Raw genomic sequence first — 20,000 nt, 5'->3', positions numbered from 1 at the left:
CTGGATAAGATAAGATAAGACAAAACTTTTATGATCCTCGTGGGGAAATTAGGTCATTGCAGCAGAAAAAGTAATAGGATTCAGCAGGGAAAAAGATAAATACAATAGAAGCACACCAACAGAATATAAAACACGCAATAAGAAATGGAAACAAAATAGAACAATAAAAAAATGAAAACTGAAGAAGCAAGTATATGGATTTATAACAATATATGTGATGTGCAAATGTGCATCATATTCACATGGTCAAGTCTATAGATGGCCAGTGAATGTACATAAATTGTTGTGGTGTGTAGACTAGCATTATTATAAACTATACACCCTATCAAATATTAAACGCACATAGCATTTGTACACAAATTCAGATTTGTGCATTTCTATTTGTCCCTTCTTACCAAGCTCCTGGTTGGAGGTAGTACATGTACACAAAGATGACAGTCAACAAAATGCATGTGCATTATTTATCTGTTCACAGTCTCACTATATTATCACAGCATGGATCAACAAAAAGTGTTATCTGTGCTGGCTCATATGCAGAGAACATGCAATGATATGCAGAAATATGTCCAGAGGAAAAACGGTGCAGTAAATGACTCTGTATGTATAGATCAGTCCACTTAATTAAAGGGACAAGATGAGTGGAACTGGAAGGGGAAGATGTAGAGAGGGAAAACCCCTCCATGTGTGTGCATATCTCTATTTTGTCTATATGGGACAAAAGGGGAAGAAGCATACAGGATACAGCTGTGATTACTACATTATAATCCTCATTTCTGTACAAGGACTAACAGTAAAATTATGTAAATTCTTGATTTTCCCAAATAAAGAAAGAATTAGTCCAGAATGTAGGAAGGCAGAGAGCAGTCCAGAATAATTTGAACAGTGCAGCTGCCCTGCTGCAGTTCCCTCCAAGTTGGGACCATTTGGACACAAAGCATGGCACATTGTCTGATGGCTGTCGGTCTAAAGCGGTCAGAGTTGCACCTCGGGGGGATGAGGCAAAGGATGAAGGTGCTCCGTTGCTGTGTCAGCTCACCATAGAGAGGGTGGGAGGTGTTGTGAGATCAGTTCAGTCCCCATCCTCCCCTCTGCTGCTGCGTCCAGAGTCCAGGCTCAGCCCTACAACAGAGCCAGGCTTTTCACCATTTTTGTCTTTCCTGCATCCCCAGCCTCGATCTTTCCTCCGCAGCACACTACTGCAAGTGATTGGTAGAACATGTTGAGTAGTCTGTTGCATATATTGAAAGATCTGAGCCTCCTCAAGAAGAACGGTCTAGTCTCCCTTGTTATCCGTCCAGTCCAGTTTGTTTTTGATGTGAACCCCCAGTTGCTCGTAGGACTCCACCTCCTCACCTGGACGGTGGCAGGTGTCAGTGACTTCCTGCTCTGTTGGAAGTCCACAAGCAGCTCCTTTGTCTTGCTGGCGTTGAGCTGTAGAAGGTACTCCTCCTCCTTGCCCTCACTGATGCATCCCACAATAGAGGAGTCATCAGAGAACGTCTTGAGGTGGCATGACCCAGAGTTAAATCTGAAGTCTGAGGTGGAGAGGGTGAACAGGACAGTAGTGTCTCCTGGGGCGCCCCGTGCTGCTCTTTGGCGGACGAACTGCGGCCTGACCATTAAACAGATCATAATACAGGACACAGTGACATTTCCCACCTGCATCACTCTGGAGAGGCCAGACGGCGCTGAAAGCAAAAAACATGACTCTCACCGTGCTTCTCCACGGCCTCCCCGAGTGGGAATAAGCCACTTCAGGATGACTGAAAAGACTAAAGAGTCCCTGATGGACATTTAATTTAGGCAGAACAGGATAGACTACTGCAAAAAAAAATAAAGAATTTCCTCAAACTCTGACAGATGCCGCAGGCACCACTTGCCCGTAAAGACTTCTAAAAGTTGCTTCTTGTGATTTAGTGTTTACTTCCTGACTGTACATTTGTTTCTCTCATCCTTCCTGTCCCCAGCCCTAACCTCTTCTTATAAAGAAGATATGTCATAAGAAAATAAACTTGAAAGTAAGAGGTCAGGCTCTCCTTCTGTACTTTTCTGTCTCTCCTTCTAATGAAGCAGAAATGTGGAGTAGGAAGACAGAAAGCACTTAAATCCTTTGCACATGTATATCCTTAGTCATTTTAGAGTGTTTTGTGTGTCAAAAAGATGAACACTGGATTTAGGCTGTGCGTGTGTGCATGTCTGGCTTTTTGTGTCTTTCATCTTTTTTTTTTTTTTTTTTGCTGTAAACCACTTGTTCATGTGTGCGTTCTGCTGTGTGTGCCACAGATTGTGGTGTGAGTACGTGTGTATGCGCTAATTGGTTGTGTATCTCCATCTATGCATCAGACAGTTTAAGAGCAGAGCTTTATGCCAGTTCACACAGGGTTAAATACAACTGCTGAAGCCCCGAGGCTCGGCTCATTGGGAATTGAACTGGCAACCTTCAGGGTCACACAGACCGAATCTCTTCCTGGCCGTTCTAAACGATCTAGATAACGAGCCCGTTGAGACTCAATGAGTGTGTAGATTAGCATAAATTATCATAAATTAGGGTGGCAATTAATATTCCGTTCAATCTGTTCAGAAGTCATCTGACTAACGAGAGGGAAAGACAGAGAGAAACGAAGAAAACGACAGAGAGGGGAAGATACAGGAGAGACAGACAGAAGAAGAAAGAGGGAGAAAGCGAGGCATGATTAAAGATGTCGGGTCAGACAAAAATTTGATCTGCTGAAACAATTTGATTGGCTGGAATTCTCATTTGTCATTCCTGTCATAAAAGATAACTGAATGAATATTTGTGAGCATTAACATCTACTATAATGTGATGCTCATTCAGATGAAGACTTGTGTAGATTGTTTCAGGGTGGAAGTGATTTTTTTTTTTACTCACCACAGAATTTTAATTTGATGGCTTTGTAGACGTTGGTGATGATGCAGATGACAGATATTTTACCTCACCAATATTTTTTACATACCTTGCGTGGAATTGATTCTCACATAAATCTTTTACTATGGTCTATTAGTTCAATAAATATTTGGCTCTCGTGCTTTGTTTTGATTTTAATTCCTATTAAATAAAACACATTTACTCTTTTCACTATGAAAAAAACATATAGCCTAATTACGTGGAAACTGTATCCTTCCAACAGTATCCCTCACTGATGCTTTGGGCTATGCTTATGTGTCATCTGTACCATTTTAATTAACAGCTTTGGTTCATTGTCCTTTGGGTGACATCAGTCGCTGGATTTATTTCAAACTTAAAAACTCTCAATAGCTCTTAACCAAGCAAAGTTCTGCAAAACTGTGTACACTTTGGGGATGTGTGTAAGATAATGTTTGGGATACAGCTCTGGGTTTAGTGAAATGTCCCTTTAATGTATTTGTCTTGTACAACACACTCTTCCACTGTAACATCACAACATTTCCCCTCGGGGAATAATGTTTATTAATCAATGCAATATGGTACTGGACAGCAACAATAAGCTACAAGACTGCTATACAATCTCATCTAAATGAGTTTACGCACACACGAACATACACACTAATGGAAACTACACACACAGCAGCTACAAAGACAAATAACAGTACAACATCACTTAAATGACCACCGTAGACCATTCATCTTAACTAAAGTCTCAGTTTACACTCTCCTGTTAAAATCAAGGCTTCTAATAATTAGGAGGGATTTTTTATTTATTTCTGCTTTATTGTACAGTATCCAGTTGAGAGAGACAGAAAAGATAGGGGAGGAAGAGGGGGAGGGTGATTTCCAACATAGTTGTCAGTTTGATGTGAATTATTTTCATGTCATTTGTCATTTGCTCTGTGCTAGACAGTAGGCCTATATAGTGAGAGGATAGATGAGAGAGCAAGACAGAGAGAGAGAGAGGAAAGCAGACTTGAATAGAGGTGCAGACAGCAGGACGCCGATAATGTATCAACGCCTTTACACCTCTCATACGCTGGATTTCCATGGGCTCAAAATATCCCATCATCTTTTGACTATTTTAAGGGGAAGAATTTTTTACTCTCTGCACATCTATTAAATAATCAGTGCTGGGCATCAAAGCATTGACAAGATTTCACATTATTTCCCCATTTAGACAGCCATGGGAAAGTCCCATCTGTGCCACAAAGAGTTCAAAATCATATTCTAAGGTCCGATCTGGTCCACAAACAGTTAAAAATCAGGTTGCCTGCACCTGTGGAAAGGCGGCCAGGATAGAAACCAGTCTATAAAGGTCTGTCTTACTGAAATGTGCTGAACTTGTCTGACCATTAGGGCACTTTACAGTGACACAAAATAAAACACACATACACATATGTGTATGTGTCTGTGACGACCCTCCCAGTCTCCTGGCTCTGCATCTTGCAGGAGCCTGGTGGGTGGAGTCATCATCGAGGCTGATGGAGTGCACCTGGGCCCGGTGTACTCCTTGGGCTTTAAAAGCCGGCTGACCATCAGTGTATCTCTCCCTCCTCACTTCTGCACACCTTTTGTTCTGTTCTTTTGGTTTGATGTAGTTTGTGTTGTCTAGTTATTTTCCCTTAGTTTTAGTTAATAAATCGTTGTTTTAACTTTTACTTTGGCGTATGTCTCCCCTCATTGTTACTTCCTTGAGCCGGGTTGTAACAGTGTCCGCACATGCCCGCACACAAAGTCACTAGAAAGCCAATAACTTTAAAAAACGCATTTCATTTGAAGCACATTTCAAAGTATCGAAAGGGCACTGCAAAGTGGAAAAACAGTAAACGATGAAAAGATTTAAAAAGATCAATAGAATGCACAAAAAAGGAAGAGTAAATATTCTAATATACGAGAGATGGAAGTCTGATGTGTGGGGGCCATGGAGATATTACCTCGGGACTTTAGTTACTAAGAGACCATTTAAAAAGCCGAGTTTTAGAGACGGGAATTGAAAAGAAAAGACCCAGAGTTTATTTAAAGGGTGAGCAATGGAGAAAAAAAATCAAAAGAGAGAGAAAACAAAATCACAAAGACTGGTGAGTGAAAGAAGCGCGATGCACAGGGGCCAGGGAGGTATTACGGGGAATGATACTGGGAGACGATTCTAAAAGGTGAATTTGGAAACACTAAACGATGGAGATATAAAAGAGAAGATAAAATGGTAGATGAGAGAATGAAGGCTGATGTATGGGGTCCACGGAGACGTCACCGAGAGACTCTGGTTACTCAGAGATGCTTTAAAAGGTAAGAATTGAAGATGAAGTGATCTGAATACAGAAATGGTGCTAAGTAATTCATAGAGACCGTTTAAAGAGTCAGTGTGGAAAACATTAAACAATGGAAAGATAAAATGAAGCTTTCAGAAGGTGAATTTGGATAGAGGGAGGAAAGAAGGGAAGGAGAGTGGGACAGAAGGAGAGTGGGAGAGAGGGAGGGATAAGGAAAAGAGAGAGACGGACAGAAAGAGAGTGAGAGAGAGAGAAAGGGATGAAACAGAAAGGAGGGATTGCTGCCCTCCACCCTTCTCACTCTTCCTCCCTTACTCTCTCCCACTCTTCTTTCTTCTTACCTTTCTTCAGCAACCAATGAATGATGTGCTTTTGCTCCTGTATGTGTGTGTGTTTAGGTATGTGTGTGTGTGTGTGTGTGTGTGTGTGTGTGTGTGTGTGTGTGTGTGTTTAGGTGCATGCGTGTGTGCCAATATGTGTAGGTGTGCGTTAGATGAAAGTGCTGTGTGGTGTTTACGCTAGTTGGAGTCATGCTGCGAACAATAAGAATCCTTGATCATACATCAAAGAGTCCACACACGTACACACACACACACACGCACACACACACACACACACACACACACACACAGTCGCTGAGAAGTAGGGGTGAGAAAGTTTAAACACCTTGTCACTGCACTATTTACTTCTCCTAAGCACAACATGGGTGGCACCACAGCTTGTCCCTTGCCCATCTTTAGTGGTGCTTAGTTATTCAATTACAGCACACTGGTAGTAATAGGGACACATGCAGCCACAAGGCCAAACACACATTGTTATAGGCTCACTGCAAAAACTTCTTTAGAATACTGAATGCACTCGACTATAAAACTGCCGACCACATAAACAGTGATTTCTTAGCAAGTGCCAACATACACAAGCAACATAAATTAAAGTTGCACTATACAATTTTTGCACATTGGCAGCCCCAGTTGGCAACGAGAAGTAACGGTTTCAATTTTTAGGACTTCAATACTCAGAAATCATGTAACGTGAGGCCAGTAAACTGCACACAGCACCAACCCAGCTGCTCCGTGATTGCTTTATAACACTGGGGTACCAAAGGGACGAGAGAGACAAAAGATCTAACGAAATTTCTTCTTTTGAGGTAACTTTACACCTTGTATTTTTGTTTTTCTTTCAAATATGCTCAGAAAACTTGTATTTCCCAGGCTCTATTCGTCACTTCCTGTGCGCTGAGAAGATTTCCCACCAACTGATGGGCTGGTTACAGGCAAAACCAGGGGATCTCATGCATCGCTCAGCCCAAACGCATTAGATCGAAAATAGGGCAAAATGAAGATGTTAGTGGATGTTAAAACAGATCAATCCAACACCAGAGCTACACACAGAACAGATGCACCAACCAACAGCCAGAGGAGTGTTTTAAACCCATTTCAGCCCAAAAATATCCTGTGTAACAGAACACAAAATGCCCTCTAGTAGTTCATCCACGTTCCTCCAAGCATTCACTGCTCCTCCATAGATAGGCCCAGGTTTTGCTTATTAAATTGGCACCACTACTGTAATCTGATCAATAATGTTAAAGGGTCATGAAATCAAAAGACATCAGTCAAATTGTGGTACATTTTTTGATGTGGCTGGTAAGTATTAATTCTGCTGGTCAGCATGGCTTCAATGTGTTTTCTCTGACAAAATCCCTGCTGAGCATTTACACTACCTGGTGAAATCATGAATCCACTAGCTGCTGTGACCAGGTGACAAATGAATTAGTTCCATGCCCTTGACAGAAATGCGACACATTTCAGTCACTCTTTCAAGGCCCATTCAGCGTCGACATTGCCCACTGAGCTACTGACCCTTGGCTATGAAATTTAATTAACAGAACTACACAGTGAGGATTTTTAGACCTGTGCACTGTGTTTGGTGGTGGTGTCACAGGGGTGCTATTGGACTGAACAGACCGATGCACAATTTTTAAAAACAACCCTGCCAGTGGCGCTAGTGTTTGGATTCACCTCAACTATGTGCCTTCAGTACACAACGAGGTATAAAAGATTTGCAATCCAATGAGCCATTGTCATGCCAGAGCAAAACGGTTGCTGGTTGTTCCGGCTGAAATATAGCCAACAGTAGAAAAAAAAAAAAATACAAACCAAATGAAACAAACATTGCCTGGGCCAGGTTACATTTTATTAGAGGAGCCTTCACAAAAGGCCACAAAATCAGCTTTGGGTCACAGGAAAAGTGATTATGAAGATGTAGGTCCTGAGGAAAAATGAGAGAACCAGCGGTACAGATTACTGTAAAAGCTGTAGGTGAAGAAGAGTAGTCCAGGTTATTTTCATACGGATAAATCCATACAGGAGAATACAGGGTTACAGGCTGATGTTCTTGGTTAGTTTTAAGGTAGTTCACAGTTTTTATATCAAAACAAAATCAAAATCATGTCTGAACTACAAATATTCAGTAACATCACCACACCAACCGCGAGCTCTTATACTGCGAACACACAGAAACACACACACACACGAGCACACACAATTTGTGAAAATTCTGCTCTCTCTTTGTATCTTTCTTTCAAACTCTCTCTACACTGGTGGTGCTGCTGGTCTGGTTGACAGAACAGAAACAGTCAGTGATGGCTGACTGATGTGGCAATGGCCAAAGGCATTATGGGAGCATGTGTTTCTAGTCAGAGAGAAAGAGAGAGAAAGAGACATGTAGAAATACAGAAAGAAAGAAAGAAAGAAAGGGTGTGTTTGAGAGAAAGACAGAGAAAGTAGGAAAGTGAGTATTTGTGCTAATGGGTTTGCGTGTGGGTGTGTGTGTGTCTGCGTGTACGTGCATGTGTGTGCATGTGTTGTGTTTTTGGTCTAATCCTGGTGACTCAGTTGTCAACAGCACATGCCAACAGCAGATGCTTAGGGCAGAACTCTCTCTTACACACACACACACACACACATGCACATACACACGTCAGAGTCCAGTGGCTACCAAACATCACAGAGTATGAAAATTGACACTACTGCTAGACAACTTTGAGTGATGTAAATATATTATTTTTACACACACACACACACACACACACACACACACACACACGCATACTGGTTTTTGCCCTTCCCACCAACTTTTTGCTCCTTTATGGGGTCCACCCTTTCCAGTGGTTCTACAATGCTGTAAAAAATCAGGTAAGCTAAAAAAAAATTCTCAATCACAATAATCACTTCAATTTAACAAAATTCTAAAGTTTTGTCAAAAAAGTTTTTTGGTCACTTGTGGGGTCCGTTTCTAACTTCCGTCTACTTGTGAGGTCCAGTGTTACACACACACACTTCTCTTGTTTTTGTATCTTTGCAGGGTATTAGGTTACTATCTGGGGCCCATTGACCACTTGCTAACCACTGTTAAATGTTTCCTGCACCAACAATAAATATCATTAAAAACATATGAAAATGTAAACATATGAGAAGGCTAGACACAAATAGGACACACGCTGGACTTTGGTTGAGTTCACTACTTCCTTCATTCCATCACTTTATCCTTTACACCTGCAAATCCACATGCCTTGTTAGCTCATTAACTAGTCTATCTGCTGTCATCTTGACAAAAGATCATCAATAGGAAGACAGGGTAGTAGCATGATAATCAAATAATGATCCTCAGAACCAGCAATTGACCATTTAAAATGAATGAACCCAAGATCTAATTTTGAGTCAACACTGTTTTTTTTTCTTCTTTTTATTCCACCCTGGAGTTAACTGTAAGCATTCTTCACGTTGCATAAAGTTAGCTGAATAGTGTTACCGGCGCCAGAGCTAGGGGTCTCTGGTCCGGCAGCATGAGCCACTCAGGCGGCATCACTATATGTGGCTATTCCAGACCCACTACACTAGCATAATTGTCTATGTCTTATTTTGGCGAAATTGTGAAATCAAATCAGTGCTGATTCACCGTGCATTACAATGCAAATAAACAAACAACAAGAAGATATCCTGAAGGCCCATGTATTTATTTATCAAAACATGTCAGTGAACAGACTACATATTACACGTTGATAATGCGAGTACATGACACACAGTGTACTACATTAAAGATAACTTATAGAAGTGTGTTATTTGGAAACTATAGTTTTAACATAAGTTTATAAACTTATGTTAAAACCCATTCACTTGAATCACAATTTTGAATCTAATTGAATAATCCTGACTGTACTAGCAATTTGGATCTTTGTCATGTAGCTACAGTATCTAGCTGGCTTCATGTTAACCATGGCAGCTCTGTGCAATGGCTGAAGTTGCCAGTCTGTCGGTACAGTCAGTATACCATTGGGTATACCCAATCATTTTACAGCTGCTATTTTAAAGGGATAGTTCACCCAAAATTCAAATTGCACTCATTATCTGCTCACCCTCATGTCAACTAAGGGCTGGCAGAAATTTCAGAGTTATCTGTGGCTTCTCTGAGTTAAAGGTGGTCTCAGTGCAGCAGTGTATGTCCATATAACGATTGCAAATGGATCCCACTTTTTTCATAACAAAAAGACACACGAAAAAACATCCAAATACCTCCATACAGCTCATATGTAATGTCCGTCTTGTATTGAAACCCTGAAACGAGAAATTCCGTTAAAAAAATTATGTAAAAAAATTAATAGGTCTATATTTCAAGCTTGTTTGTAGTGGAAGCTCCCAGCACTTCTCTTCCTGGTCCGTCCAAATCTCGTGAACCGACATCAGTGCAAATTATGCGCACATCTCGAAAGATTTGGACAGACCAGGAAGTGCTGGGAACTTCCACTACAAACAAGCTTGAAATATAGACTAGAAAAAATCTCATTTTGGGGCTTCAATAAGACGGACATTACGTACGAGTAACATGGAGGTATTTGGATGGACATGCACTGCTACACCGAGACCCCCTGTAACTCAGAGAAGCCACGGATAACTCTGAAACTTCTCCCAGCTCTTAGTGGACATGAGAGTGAGTAGATGAGTGCAATTTGAATTTTGGGTGAACTATCCCTTAAGGTGAATAGTTGGTTACCTAATCCCTTACTGGAAATGTTTAATTTGCAACATAATTTGCATTAGGAATATCATAACAGTGTAGTACAGTGTTACAGACTGCAAAATTAATGAACAAACATAACTTTTATCTGACAACAGTATAACTGAGGTAAAGCATGTATTTGTTTAATGTGTTGTCAACTGCTAGAACCACAGCAGCTACTTCAACTTACAGCCTATTTCCGCTTTGAACAAAGAAGTGTTGGCATTAAACTTATGCCAAAAGAAAAGGAAAGTCAGCCAACTTACAATAAAACTAATGAATCAATTTTTCATTGAATTGAATTTTTCATTTTGAGTGATTTAGCCAAGACTTTGTAAACAGGCTGACAAGTCATATTTATGTGACATGAGTTGATATTACTGTACAACTCTGTTTTGAATTGGGCTTGTATGAAGACTCCTCCATAGAAGACAGACAGAGAGGGAAACGGAGGTGTCCATACTTCTGATCAGTCCACTGCTTTCATTCTAATTTTCTTCTCATGGCAGTTATTCTATTTTTGAGGAAATATTTGACTGCTTTCCAGTCTCTTTGTTGCAGCGCTTTAGGTTCTGCAGAAATGCAGCGCTCACAGTCGGCTTTACCTGGAACTTCTTGCCTCACCAAAAACCTCTTCAGGTGTTTTTCTACAGCAGAAATTTCCTCGGGTGTCCAACGTTTTACAGCAGCTTTTTTACCTAAGAAGGCAGAAAAAGATTACATTTTGATTAAACTGACAATTTCATAGCAGGAGCCCTGACTGCATAGCACATTACAGGACTCCCTGAACTGATAAACAGATAATCGATCCATCATTAAGTTCATGATTCAACCCTGAGCTTCACATTCATTCTGTAATTACTGGAGAATGGTGCATTCATGGACCACAGTACGTATGAAAAAATATTAAAATGTGATGTTATTTCTCTACTCGCTGCTCATATAACCAAGTAGTATTCGCTGCAAGACATCCACCCACAGCCGCTGGTACCAAGCGGTGGAAAGCCAAGCCGTCGAGGACGTGTCATGCATGCAGTGTAATTTGACGTCAGCACGGGAAATTTGGACCCAGAATTGCAGCGCATTTTGCAGCACACAGCCTGTTCAAGGCAACAGAGAGATATGCTAGATGGCTCATTCTTTTTGGTTTTGAATGCTTCATGTCCCATTATTATTAGAAAACTTAAAATGCATTTCTATTTTTTCATAAATCTTGCCTCATGATCCTTTTCCCTGGCTAGATCACCATGGTAATTTATGCTTAGGTTATGTTTAGAGTTTCATCCTAAAATCGGCTGTAAAAGTGCAGCTGTTCCACTATTTAACTCATTTACAGCTGGCATCACGTTTACTTTGAAAGTCCAGTGATGTGATGCTGAACTTCGCCAGACTAGAGCCATAGACTGTTAGGTAGGCCTAAAAGAAGTAGGTGATCGTTGCAGCGCAGTTCAGTTCATGGTGGAAGATCAGACCTACAAACATACACAGACAGCGTGTATGACCTGCACCGGACGTTGGTGCTGGAAAAAAATAAAGAAAAAACGAACAGCGCCACTCTGCAGCTCACCTGTGGCTCACCTGCAGCTGTCAGGAGCCTCGCTCTCTCTTCAGCCTGGTGTTTGGCTGCACTTTGTTTAAAATAGTTCAACATGTGAAGATCTATAACCGCCATCTGAACAGCGGTCAGCTGAGCCGGAGCACAGGGGACGTGGCTGCTGTGTAGGCTTGCTATTTTATAACGGTAAAAAAATATTGTCCTGATATTATGGGATGTTAAAGTTTGTAGCAAGTAGACTACGGTGCCGTGAAAAAAAGGAAAAACAATCGCGGGCGACATTGATGCGCGTCATGCAAGAGAGACAGGAGAGGAGGGAGAGAGAGTGAGAGGAGGGATTGATACGGAGCAAAGGCACTGTCAGGTGGGATGAACTGGGTCGCTGCACCAGGTGAGACAGGCTCACGCTTCCCTGTCCCTCCTCTCTCTTTGTGTGTCTGCCCATTTTAACGCCATCTTGACGCAGTTCAGCATCACATTAGGTTCATAATGGTCTCCATTTGGCTCTGTGCTAAAACAAGGGATGGCTTCATCACTTGTCTGAGCAGTAAACTCAGTGAAACAGCTGATTGAAACACACAAAGTCTACTTTATGAAAGCGATATTTGATTTTTGTCAATAAAAAGCCAATAAAGTCCCATACTGTCCCTTTAAATGTAGCTCAATGTAGAGCTGTCAGATATTATAAGCAGCTCTCTTGTATTTTCATGATGCTTCAGGCTATGATCAAGCGTCCATGCTCATTCATGCTCTCTCCATTAGAACAACCTGCTCCTCTTGGCTGATCGCTGGTACAGGCATCACCACTATTAGCAGTTCTGTGCAAACCTCCAGCGCTGGAGAGAGGCTGCTTGCACCAGGCGAATATTCAACGTGATTTGGGAGAAATTTTAACAGCTCTAGTAAGCAATCACACAGGTAGCTCTATGTTGTCAGGGACAGGTCAGGACAGTCTGAAGACAGACAGCTCTGAGGTTGTTTATAAAAATGAAATGCCTTGACCACATCACAGCAGAGGAAACTCCGCTGTTCTCAGCTCCACTGTGACAAGTGTTTTTTTTTTTTTTAAGCACCGGTAGCGACCAGCTAAAATACGGGAGGATACTGGACCAGTGCAGATCCGGTGTATTTATCAAAGCTTGGTTTCCGTGCTGAGGCACCCAGTTGGTTTGAGCTGCGTTAATGAAGTTATAGGATACTGTTCAGGCACCAGTGATTGTTCTGTTGCTTTTTGACTCTTTACTCACTGGTCGTCTGTGTTTTAGCGATTGTACATGGCTGAGGCCAGTATAAAACAGGTAACATTTTCATTAAAAGCAAAGTAGTGAACTTTTGGGCAGTGGCCCAAAAGAGAATCCAAGCCCCAGAGCTTACCTCTTTTTTTTGCAGACACACTCTGTTTATGGACTTGTGATGTGGAGGTACATTCTTGAGGGGATGACAAGCTGACCTCATCTTCTGACTCCTCTTCTCTTGGCATGCTGACCTCATCTGGTTGACTGACATCTAGGCACAGAAAGAACTTTAATAAATAATGAATGACAAAAAATTGAAGAAACAGTCAGAAGAGAAATTATTTTATTTTATAAAATAATCTAATTGTTCAGGCTCACCTGTTGCAGACCCTGTCTGGTCTTGGACTTGTGATGTGGAGGTACATTCGTGTATGGATGAAATGCTGACGTCATCGTCCGACCCCTCTTCACCTGGACACAGAAAAGGCTCATTCAAACATGCAAGAGAGACATACAAACTTTAATAAACTTAAATATAAGTAGTCAGTAAAGCTAGATTGATAATGATATTAACCGAAATGACATTGAAATACCCGTCAGGCAGATCAGAGAATGAATATCGAGACAGAGTCTGTTATAATAATTATTCATAACTAATAAAATACATTAAAATAATCCACAGTTGTCTGACTGAACTGAGTCAAAGGGGTTCTTCAAACAGCTGGTCATCTTATTGCCTTATTATCCCCCTGAAGTGGTATTTACAAGTGCACACGCACGCACACACACACACACACATTTCCAGCTGTTTATCTCAGTCCTGATTAGGGGTGTCATGATTCTCCAAATCCACGATTCGATTTAAACATTTTTTTTTTAGCACTGACGGATATGCCATTGTTAGACTATCGAGTCTTGATTTGTAAGATCAACAGATCATTGGTTTTATGCCCTGACAACTGTCATTTACATTTTCAAATTCTTCTTTAAAAAGATGGTATCAAGTGTGATATAACTGCCATATTTTTTTTTTGGAATGTACCACACTAACTCCATATGGTCAAATTTTTTCAAAGTTTTTCCATTTAAAAAAACACAACTTTCCCTTTAATTTGGTACCAAATACATGGCAAGGCGATGCAGGGCGTCTCCTTACTTCAGTGTCAACATTCACAGTATGACAACAAAACAGATCCTTCCTATCTTGGCTAACAATAAGCTTTCAAAATCCATACAAAACCTCCAGCGCCTCAACCCACACTAATAAGATCAGACAGTAATAGTCGACAAACAAATACGGATAAAAGTCACCGCAACCCGGTCAGTCCTCCTACCGACTCTTCGGCTCACTGCCTCCCGGAAAACAGCTTCTGTCTCCGGCGGTGAGAGCAGGTAGGTCCCGCTGTTTAGTGAAGGTGATCTTGTGTCTTGTTTTATCGAGCAAGAACAAGCGATTTCGATCAAAAGACTTCAACTCACAATGTCTCGGTAACTTTCCACTACATACGGCGGGTCAGGTTCTGTCTCACAGCACAATCTGACAGCTTCCAGAAGGTTTTAAAAGCGTGACGCTTAGCTGGCGAAGCCATTTTTACCGGTGGAGGACAACTAAACCCGGGGAAAAGCAAACATCTCAGTGTCACCAGATATACAATATTTTCCAGTTCCGGTTCATCGATGACAACTTGAAGTATATATAAAACAAAGCTGATAACTTGATTTTCAGTTTTTGGTACATTTTAAATGATTTATAAAAATGACGGGCGCTCTTGGGCACTATAGTGAAATATAGAACGGGCGCTCTCTAGCAGTTACGCTGTGTCGTCATTAAAATGTTTTTGTTTTTTTTCTTCAGACTCGTGCAAGTAGGCAGGGGTGGAGAGAAAAAAACACTGGGAGATTCGCGAACCTGCTTGTGATTTCGAAGGTCGAAATCGAACGCTCATTTCGATCGATTTTCGATTTAGAATCGAAATCGTGACACCCCTAGTCCTGATATTCACTCTTCACCTCAACCAGCCTCAACCTGCTTTGCAAACGAGCATAGAATCCAGTGGAACCAGTCATCCAGCTGTGCCACAATGGAACCAGATTGCAACATGATGATTGGTGCACACTATCCCACTTTTCATTGGACTACATGTGTGAGAATGAAGGATGTCATCAACGTTCCTATCAACAGTTTGACCGATATTGTTGTTGTCTGGGCTTTCAGTGGAGAGTTTTAGTGTCCCGTGGTCCAAATGCTTTTCCAGAGACATTTCCACCCTTCCAAGAATAGAATTCTGAATACTAAAATGATCACATTTATATTGGCACAAAATATCAGCTATCATCAGCTTAAATCCAAAAAATCAGTATCGGCCTTCAAAGCTCCATATCAGTTGAACCCTATTCATATATGCTTTCTGGTTATGATTACCCAGCTGTGTTACATATCTTCACCTCTTGCATGTTTGTTGTTAAATTTAACAATTCCATTTGTTTCATTCTGGTTGATTATCTTGTTTGTTTTTGTACTACAGACACGGTTGTGATCATTCTCTAACACAGTGTTGTCAACAATGTCTGTGTGTGTGTGCGTGAGTGTGTGTATAATAGAGCAGAAACTTGGGAAATTAAATTCCAGCTCCCGAGTCCCTGGGTCACACACACACACACACACACACACACACCAGGGGTGGAAAAAGTACCAAAATACCCTACTCAAGTAGAAGTACTGTTATTTTGCTGACATTGTTCTTAAGTAGAGGTAAAAGTATTGGTGTAAAACAAAACTAAAAAGTAGAAAACTAAAAAGTACAAAGTAGCTCATTATAAATGTCATGAGAGTAAAAGTTACCGAATTACTTTTTACAAAAGAGAACCTTGTTAGATGTGATATTTTCAGTGCAATTCCAAAAGGCCGAGAGGACAGAGTTCAAACTATATTCTTTTAATTGGAAAAAAAAAACGTACAAAATAAGGCCGGACTCTTCTCTTCTCGGCTGACTGACCATCCACTGAAAATGGCTCCACAGTTGGCCAGTTTACGACTGGCCAGTCTGATGCAATTCTTATGGAAAGCCTACAAAATCTGTACTGTGTAATGGCTTTGATTTAAAATGCAGCAAAGCACAATACTTGAGTCAATACATCACTTAGAGATCCAGAGCAATTATTTCAACTCAGTCAGGAAAAGTTTGATGTTGATTTCTAACACAATGAGCATCACTTTTATTTTTTTTAGATGGTTAGATGGTACAAAGCTTGTAGGTCTGAGGGAAAGCCGAACCTTTCCTATAGCTTTGCTATCTACTGCATGTTAATATTTCTATCTTAAGGAACTCCAGCACCCAGCAACAGTGGAGGCACAGAGATTTTGGCTAGTTTGGCAAGTAGCTGGCTATTGTTGACTTGTTGACTGTGGGACACCTGATTAAAGAGTAACTAAACCCCACCCAAATATGTGGTGAAGCCTGACACCTAATGGTGGAAAGTAGGGTACTGATCTGGCCATCTGCTATTGGCTGTTCTTTGTGCCAGGTGATGTCACCACCTGCTGTACTCTATAGAGGGTGACATCACCCTCAAACAAAGACCAGCCAATAGCAGATGACCAGTTCAGTACCCTACTTTCCACCATTAGGTGTCAGGCTTCACCACAGATTTGGGTGGGGTTTAGTTACTCTTTAACTATGAATACTGTCCACCAATGAGAGCATTCATTAAAACCTGGGTATAGCTGACATCATTTATACCAGGAAGTAGATTGGAATTCTAAATCTGTTTGATTCTGTTGACAACCATAGGGAGACTTTTTCAAAGGGCATCAAATTTCCACAATGCTGACAGTTATACTAATTTAGGTAACGTTATATCAACAGGCCCTTTGTTAAATTGTACCATGAAATTGAGAAATGCGATTCTCATTGCACTGAACCTTTAAGTAAAGGTAAAATAACTGATTCGGGAAAATACACAAAAAAGTACAATTACACATAAAAATCTACTCAGTTACTGTAACGAGTGTAATTGTGAATCGTTACTCCCACCCTTGACACACACACACACAGACACACACACACACACACACAACACCGTATGTGAACCATACACAACACCTCTGAACACTGACATCCCAATTTCTAATGCTGTCATAGTGGCACAGTAATGGAGCCTCAGGGGTTCTACTAATTGCCACAAACTACCACACAGAGCCACACAGAGCCACAAATCACACCACATGGATGCAGACACTGTTCATTTTCTTACTTTTGAAGCTAAAGGGAAATTGAAGGAAGAAGTCAGTTTAGGCAGGATTTATTGGCATTAAAGTAATAACCCAGAACTTTTTTAATATAAATAAATGTCCGTTTTGCTACTCTCCATTGCCGATTGATACCACACAATAGTGATTCAACCTGTACCCAGTTCATGAAAGCTTTTACATTTACTGTTCTAAACACCTATGAGGGCGTCCCTCTTTCCCGGGAAAAATCCTCTGCTGCACAGGAAGTGATGCGTTTTATGTTTATGGAGGCAACATCAGCAGCTTGTAAGAAGGTGAGAGAATGTTTGTGCCTTTATATTACTGTGTGTTGGGTCAGTGTGCCTTCATTGAGTGCAAAAAATCAAAGCAATGACCGCTTATCACCAGAGGTGTCGCCAAAATCAAGAGAAACGAGGATCTTGTGGATTATCACTTAAAAGGAGAGAGAGAGGGAGAGAGAAAGAGAGAGAGAGGGATAAAGAGGCATGATTTAGTTCATAAGTCATTGTTTGTTTGTAATATGGAATGCATGTTATGTTCCAGTATTCTGGGTCCACTGTAATGCAGAGAGTTTGTTACATTAGTCACTTTAACAAAGGTTAAACCGTCATTGCTCTCTCACCATTTATTTCCCCCCTCTCTCTCTGTTTTAATAACTTTACCATGCTGTTGTTTTATTCATGGTAAGGAACTTTTCTCAATGTTCTTTCTTTTCAAAACTGCTGTACGAGTCCGGTGTTCCAGTCTCATTTAAAAGCAGGACATTTACAAAGAACAGCCGATATTTAATAAGAACAGTCAATATTTAATAAACTGTAGCTCTAGCTATTTTTTCCCCACCTCTCCCCCCCTTCTGTTTATATTATTTTTGTATTTGTTTTCCTCTTTCATAGCCAAGGGGAATGTTTATTAGAAAATAAGTATGGTACATTCTGCAGACAGGTTATTATTCTTATAATATCCTAGCATGAAGACATTAGCAGGCTGGCAAACCCGGTAATAGAGCAAGAAAGTTTTTTTTGTCGTCATTGTTGCTGTTGTATGTCTGTTTATGTTGGCAGCAAATCACATATTGTTATTGTTATGGTTATTGTTGTTATTATCCTAATTGTCATAGTTGTAATAATAATAATAATATCTTTAATAATAATCACAGGAATTATAATAATCCAATCCATATAATACAATCAGCATCAACATCAGTCATTACTATCATAATAACAGTAATACTAGTTTATGAAACCCTTGCTTTATGAAAGAATGAAAAGTTCTGTGTTGTCTAATTTCCTCTCTGTGTGAATATGTTGTGAGGCGTTCTAATGAGCGCTGAGGAAGACGAGGGACTGATTGCACTTGCGTGGGCTACCGGCGTTGTTGATTTAAGTGTCCCCAGTTCTGTTGTTGTTGTTGTTGTCGTGTGCATGTGGATGAATGCGTATTGTGCGGATGTGTGCGAAAGCTGCTGGTTTTCTAAGTTGTTGGTAATTATTCTTCTGTCCCTGTTGTTTTTACGTGAGATGTTTCATTTGACAACATCAAAAGTTTCTCCGCCATTCCATTCGCCTCCGCATTCCCTCAACGAACTCCCTCACTGCTCTCCCTCTCCCCCGTAAAAGTCTCTCTCACTGCTCTTTCATTTGCTGTTTTACATTCTCCTCCTCTCATTCTCACTCTCAGCTTCTCTCTCTTTCATTTTTTTTGTTTTTTTGGGTAATATTTTTATTCGCTGTTCTGACTCTGTATTTCACAGTGTTTTTCTCTCCATTCTCCGCTCCATGTTTCTGCGGTTCTTCCATCCATCGCTCTCTGTCCCCTTCTCCCTCCATCCCTCCCTTACTCCGGCCGTCCTTCACCCTCCACTGAAAGATGGATGGAAGGAACAAAGTGGTTAATGAATCAATGAATGGTTTTGTGTGTGTGTGTGTGTGTGTGAGCGTGTGTGAGAGAGAGAGAGAGAGAGAGAGAGAGAGAGAGAGAGAGAGAGAGAGAGAGGAACATGCATATTCTACGCACATGATGAAATACTCCAGAATCTACTTTGCTTGTGTGTGTCTGTCTGTGGTTTTGTGTGTGTTTGTGTGTGTGTGTGTAGGTGTGTGTGTGTGTGTGGGCATGTCTGTCTGTATTTCTGAGGTGTGTATTTGTATCTATTTCTGTGTATGTGTGCCTGTGCGTCTGTGCATGGTACGGAGTAGCGAATGATTGTCTGTCATTTAGCCCACTATGGCTTGTGTGTGTGTGTGTGGGTGTGTGTGTGTGTGTAGGTGTGTGTGTGTGTGCGTACAAGTGCGTGTGCGTATCAGGATATAAGTTTGTCCAAGCGTAGAAATGGTTTTCTCTGGACTGAACACTATTTAAATGGAAACACTGTAAAATGTTATAAAACGCTGTAAAATGCTGTGAAACCAAGGTGCATTCAACGTCACATAGTTGCACGGTTCAGGAGAACACTATCAATCTACTGAGATTATCTGTGAGATACACACACACACACACACACACACTCAGTGGTATTCATATGGACATATAGGTGCACAAATAGACATACTAATTATTTGTTTTAGGGTGTAACACACACACACACACACACATACTGACCTTTAATTTCACATTGTGTAAATGCACACACAGCTGCACACACACATACACAACTACACACATATTTAAATTAATGACCTAAACACACACACGCACACATGCCGCA

The 20,000-nt window shown here is 40.9% G+C and overlaps 1 protein-coding gene and 1 long non-coding RNA gene across 2 annotated transcripts in view; one reads left to right on the top strand and one right to left on the bottom strand.

The window, feature by feature from the left end:
- csmd1b (CUB and Sushi multiple domains 1b) overlaps positions 1-20,000 on the top strand; it is a 326,361-nt gene that overhangs the window by 74,651 nt on the left and 231,710 nt on the right. The window lies entirely within an intron of this gene.
- On the bottom strand, positions 9,194-13,744 carry LOC144539425 (uncharacterized). Its single transcript, XR_013504948.1, has 3 exons — positions 13,423-13,744; positions 13,184-13,315; positions 9,194-10,952 (listed from the first exon to the last, which is right to left on the bottom strand). It is a non-coding gene; the product is annotated as an uncharacterized LOC144539425 (long non-coding RNA).

Source organism: Centroberyx gerrardi, chromosome 1, assembly GCF_048128805.1.
Source record: "Centroberyx gerrardi isolate f3 chromosome 1, fCenGer3.hap1.cur.20231027, whole genome shotgun sequence".
In the NCBI taxonomy this organism is placed as follows: Eukaryota; Metazoa; Chordata; class Actinopteri; order Beryciformes; family Berycidae; genus Centroberyx; species Centroberyx gerrardi.
The sequence above is the reverse complement of the archived record's forward strand: the minus strand, read 5'-3'. Positions and strand labels throughout refer to the sequence as shown.